Source organism: Peromyscus leucopus, chromosome 1 (genome assembly GCF_004664715.2).
Source record: "Peromyscus leucopus breed LL Stock chromosome 1, UCI_PerLeu_2.1, whole genome shotgun sequence".
Classification (NCBI taxonomy): domain Eukaryota; kingdom Metazoa; phylum Chordata; class Mammalia; order Rodentia; family Cricetidae; genus Peromyscus; species Peromyscus leucopus.
The window spans coordinates 189,279,197-189,285,212 of record NC_051063.1 but is presented as its reverse complement, the minus strand read 5'-3'; positions in this window follow the sequence as shown (position 1 = coordinate 189,285,212).

Sequence of the window (6,016 nt, the reverse complement as noted above, 5' to 3'; positions counted from 1 at the left end):
CGCTTCCGGTTACGTGATTCCTCTTAACCCGCCTACCGGGGCTCTTTTTAGTTTTCCAACTCCACGCTGCTGGGTTTTTTTTCTCTAAATTCTTCTGACTCAGCAGGTGTCTCCGCCCTTCTAGACCCGTCCCTCCTACTCTGTCTCAGGCTGCCTTCCACACAGCTCCAGCTGTCAGGCTGCCCTGCACCCGCTCTGCACAACCTCCCCACATGCTCGCTGCCAGCCTAGACCAGAACTGCATCTAGGAGGACGCTGCACCCCGGTATCTGACCCTCACCCTGGGTTCTGAAACCTTGGGATACAAGTTATCCTGTGTTTGGAGCAAGAAGGTAGATGCACGTAGTTAGTATAACAAAAGTTATATTTTATTATGCTGAGGGTCTTCACACTAGGTTCACAATCAAGGCTGATCACCTGTGCGACGTGTATCTTAGCTGAAGGTCAGGTCCAGTCCCTAACAAAAGTCTCTGATTAGAGCGTCAGGATCCTAGGGAGACTCTCCAGACTCTGGGCAGATCAAGGTGGCCTCTCTCCAGATGTGCAGAGCAAGGCATTGCTCTTGGTCTCTGCTTAAATACTGTCCAGTGGGCGTCATAGGGTCTAGGACTGTGTCTAGTTGGTTATCTTGAGTGAGTGATGTCACTAAGTTCTGGGTGTCAAGTGCACCCTTGGGTGTAGTGGGGATCCTTACTAAGCTATTTTTACATTTCTAAAAGGCATTTTTTAAAAAACCTATGCTCATTACATCCTGCCTAACTTCTCATCTTGGAATACCAGCCTCCTGGGTTAAAAATACACCGAAAAAGACAACAAACACCCTAAAGTCTGAAGGCTCAGGTTCCACATTCCAAAAACAAATTAAAACTAAGATAAAACGCCCTTGGCTCAAAGCACAAACTATATCTGTATCCCCTAAGGAGAGAAAGTTAAATAATCCAATATACAGAACTCAAAAACCAGAGTCATGTTTAACAGGGTCAAACCTGTAAATCATGTGATTCGACTCAAAGAGGATAGGAACAAAATGATTCAAGGACAAGAAGACACTAGCAAATACCTGAAGGAAATGAGGACAATGTAGGATATGAAAAACGAATTTAATAAGTAGTTAGAAACACCAAGAAAAAAATCAAAACTGAAAGGAAACAAATGAAAAATGCAATAAGCCAATTAATAGCTCGAAGAGATCAGTCAGGTAGGAGACAGAATATCAGGCTTGAAGATAAGGTAGAAGAGCTGGATGATTCAGTTAAAGAAAATAATGAATTAAAATAAAAATGCTCCATGTAGATAGCACTAGTTAAAGGTAAAAGTGAAGTTTCAGGTGCACATTCTACACTTATTTGAAATATTCTGAATTTTACACACAGTACCTTAGTCTGGAGAGCTTTACTGGAAAGCTGGATAATCATTACCATCACTACACAAATGAAGTGACACTAAAAAGCCATCTTTATCCCTCACAGACCTCCACTATTGCCAGACAAACATCTGGAATTACACTATTAGCAATGTTGACTTGGGAGAAGACATTTCAGTAACTCAGGATTTAGAAAAGAAATAGGTGGCCGGGCAGTGGTGGCGCACGACTTTAATCCCAGCACTCGGGAGGCAGAGGCAGGCGAATCTCTGTGAGTTCGAGGCCAGCCTGGGCTACCAAGTGAGTTCCAGGAAAGGCGCAAAGCTACACAGAGAAACCCTGTCTCGAAAAAAAAAAAAAAAAAAAAAAAAAAAAAAAAAAAAAAACTAAGTGGTGAATATAGAAGCTTCTGGCTAAGCAAGATGCAGAAAATAAGTGGCGTAAATGGGTAAAACCCTAAACAAGTCAGTTGCACCGTGCCATCTATGGCTTTGGGAATATTGAGGAACAGGTGGTGGAAAGGAAATAAGAAAAAGAAAGATGGGGAATGGCCATGACCTGCCATTCTCCATACTCCAGAAACTCAAATCAGTAAGTCAGAGCAACTGTTCTTGCTTGTACTGGTCTCACTCAAGGCCAGCCCTGGACACAATCAATCTAGGAAGGGGAGAGGCTCACAGGGCCCCTCCCTTTACCTCTCAATTGTGACTATGGATAAACTTTAGGAGAAGGAGAGTCACTGTCTTTAAGTGTGTCTCTTCTGATGAGTCCACTGGCTCCATCACATAGCTCCAAGCTCACAGTTTCACATATGGCCCTGGTTAATCTTAGTGGATCAAAAAACATAATGAATAGAAATGAACATGAGAGAGAGTTAGGGAAAATAGGGAGAGAGAGAGAGATGGGGAAATAGAAGGTGGAAGATAGAGAGAAGGATGTGTATGGGCCAGGATTGTAGGCAGTAGGAATCAAAGTGTAAACTAAGCAAGGTATATCATGTACAATGGAAAAAAGATAATAATTAAAGTTGAAATCTTTCATTTTGTCTCCTTATCAGGTTTGATATCAGGTAATATTGATTTCCTCAAAAATTTGGAAGCCTTACCTTCATTTTACATCAAGGAGTATTTTAAGTAGCATCTCTGAAATTCTGACATAATTCTGTGATGAATCAATCTGCTTCTAGGCTTTTCTTTTTAATCTGGGTGTATCTATTCCTGCTTCATTGTTGTTGCTGCTTATATTTAGTTCATGTTGGTGTAATTTTGGTGTGTGGCACCAATGAGGAGATTTGATCATTTCTTTTAGAGTTCCTAATTTAGTTTGATGAGTTCTTTAAAGTCAGCAGGCTTCAGATATGCTTGTACACTCCTGTCCCGTGATTGGGCTGTGCAGTTAGCTTGAGTACTTCCCAGGTCATGTTGACAATAAGTCCCCATATACATTGCTATCAAAGAGATGCAGACTAAATCTCCTTTAAGATTCCATCTCACCACAGTCAAAATGCCATCACCGGGATTTATAACAAATTGTGACATGAATGTGAGGAAAGGGACACTGTTGTACTGTTGTGCCCAGATCGCGACCCCCAGAGAGACCACCAAGGACGAGCAAGCCGGAATGCAAAAGCAAGGTTCAATCGTGGATATCCAAATGCAATACAAGCCTGGGCAGGGACTTCGTCCAACAGATCCAACGCAGTGGAAGCTGGAGGAAGTGCCCACCTGTCTGCAAGCTCAGTTTTTAAAGGGAAAAATCACAAGGTTACATCATTTAGGGGGTGCTAGTACGGGTACAATTCTGATTGGCTTGTGTCTAGGAATTCCAGAAATCACAATTCAGTTTTCCTTCTAAGGAAGTAGTTGCCCATCACCATTTTTCATTGACTGCCCCCAGATGGGGGCATCTGGTGATTACACAGTCACTATGGAAACTAGGGTTGGGACATTCTATGGTCAAGCAGTTGCCTAGGGGGCCAGGGAGAGGACATTCCATAGTCCGGCAGCCATTACCTCCTGACTACCTTGTGACTCTGTACTTTTACGCTTCCTGGTTTCTGGAATCTGAACTGACTGGTCTCAGTAACTTCTGGCCTGTTCCAGTAACTTATGGCCTGTAGCTAAAAGGAGCAGTCTTAGGCCTTTAGTTTTTGGGGTGAGAGCATTTTGGTCTTATTTTGGTTCCACAGTACAGTGCTTGTGTGAGTGTAAATTAGATAAGCCACTTTGGAAAGGATTCTATATTTTTCTTAAAAACACTAGAAATAGAACTATCCTACATACTATACTGTTTAGCTATTTATCCACAGATGCTCTTATGATTATTGCCTACAATTCTCTGGGTACACCCATGCCCATCTGCATAGGCTGAGAAAAAGAGACTCCAGAATTATTCAAGCACCTTCAGAGAGTCTAGGTAAGAATATATTTGTCATGATTATAATCAGGGCCAGATTTCTCTGGTGTGTTCTGAGGTTTAGGCTGTGCTATGATGATCATGACAGGTAAATAGGCATCTCAGCTCTGCAGGAAGGTTAGAACACAGAAATACAAATGCAGAGCTAGGGGTCTGTCCTTAAAAAATAGGATTCTGAGCTCATGGGCACCTTTCAGGTGACAGGACAGCTTGTTTCACATTGTGGTGTGCTGCAGGCCGCAGGAATATCATAAGAACTCAGCTGGTTATGGCAAAGTCACTACCTGGAGGAATCAGGGAATTCCTCCGGAGGAAGCCAAATCCCAAGGAGTTTTTGGTGTTACTTGGCTTGTTATATATCAGCTGTCTTCTGTTATGAAAATCATGTGTACCTTCATAGTTTTCCCAATTGACTTTCCCCTAAGAAGGACTAACAGTGTAGGCTGATCACTCTCTGAACATACACATTCCAGGTATTTGGAGAACAGCCTCAGGAAAGGCTTTCTCTGGAATCAGATTATCTATCTCCCTTGGCCACTTTCAAGGACTACAGGAAACACCACCCAGGTGGGCGCCCATTGTTAGTCCCAGGTGGACTAACAATGATAACAGCCCACGTACAAGTATCCTGACTTACGGAAAATTCCACAAGGGGACACCACCTAGGAGAGGTGGACATTAATAGCTTTACACAATTTAGCTTGGACCCGCCCTTTTATATACAGGGACTTCCAGGGCACAAGAGGAGAAGAGAAAAGAGAATGGAAGAACTAGATGGGTAAGAACTTGAGAGGAACAAACTGAGATGGGGAAGAAGTAGATTGAAGGGCTACAGGAGAGTACTAGAGGAACGAGATGGAAGATGAGAAAGAGCCAGATGGGGAAGAACAAGATAAAGTAGAACAAGAAGAGGAGAGAGGAGATGGGAGGGGAGATTATATGGGAAGGAACAAAGTGGATGAGAACCTAGAAGGGGCAGAACTAGATGAAGAAATTAAGATAGAACCTAGAGGGGATCACAGACAAGTGTAGAGAGAAATCAGGCTAAAGATGACCTAAATATGAGAGCAGAATATAAACTTATAGCTGTCACAGAATAATAAAGTATATGGACTAAGGAGTCTCGTGTACATAGATTCATTTCTTCTCATTAAAGATTAATTATCAGCTGGTTGTAGATTCTTCCCAGACCCTGGGAGGGGACTATTGAGGGGCTGGACCCCCATAGTCCTCGATAGTGGTGAGTTCTATTGTTTCTCTCAATATGGGAAAAGAATGATGTCACTAGCTAATAGATTCTGCATATGTGCATGGATTAAACACATTAGTGATTAACTCCATGTCACAAATAATCCTAGCTGAGTCAAAGAAAGAAATGAAAGTATTTTTCCATTGGAGTAATTTAACTAAGAGCAAGTTCAGATTTGAATTCTCTACTTGAAGTTCCCTGTCCCTTCCATCCCCCGGTTCTCTGTTCCATGAGTTTGAATCTCTGCCTGCCTGAAGGCTGCCTTGTGAATCTATCCCTGTGTATTTGGTTACTGTCTGTCTCTCTCTGTGTGTGTTTGTCTGTGTGTCTGTGTACACTGTATGTATCTGTCTGTCCATAACAAAGTGTTTTTCTGTTTTTTTTATTGAATAGCATAGTGCTACAAGGCACAAAAATATATAAAGTGGGATTTCAGCTGATTATAACAAAGCTAATACCTGGAAAAAGCTAAGGGCCTTCTAGAGATCAAGCTGAGGCTCAAGGAGTCTTGGTGATACTGTCTTTTGATTATTAGCTGTTTCTTGCTATGAATTTCTCATGTGCTATTGTAGCTTTTCCATCGTTTATTGGGCACCATTTCTCGTCTACTAAAGGAATATTTAGATAACCTGCACTGACAGCTATGCACAGCCAGAAGCCCAGTTCAAGTCTCCCTGTGATTATCATCATTGGCAGCAGCCATCCAGGTCCATCCCTAGACAGAGGAAAGTACCTTATCCGAGATATCTATGTACTGTCTAAGAAGAGACTTAAGCATCCAGACTACCTATTTGAGAAGGCATGGTGGATGTGCTAATTAAGCTTAACTTTCTCCTTTCCAAAGTCTTATCTCTGGTTTTAGAACCACCCTTAACAATTAACTCAGAACTAAGGGTTTCAACTTACAGGTACATCTAGCTGTGATGGAAGTTGCCTAGCCAAGTTGCCTAGTGAACGAGCACACTTGCCAGAAACAGTGGGAGCAGAGA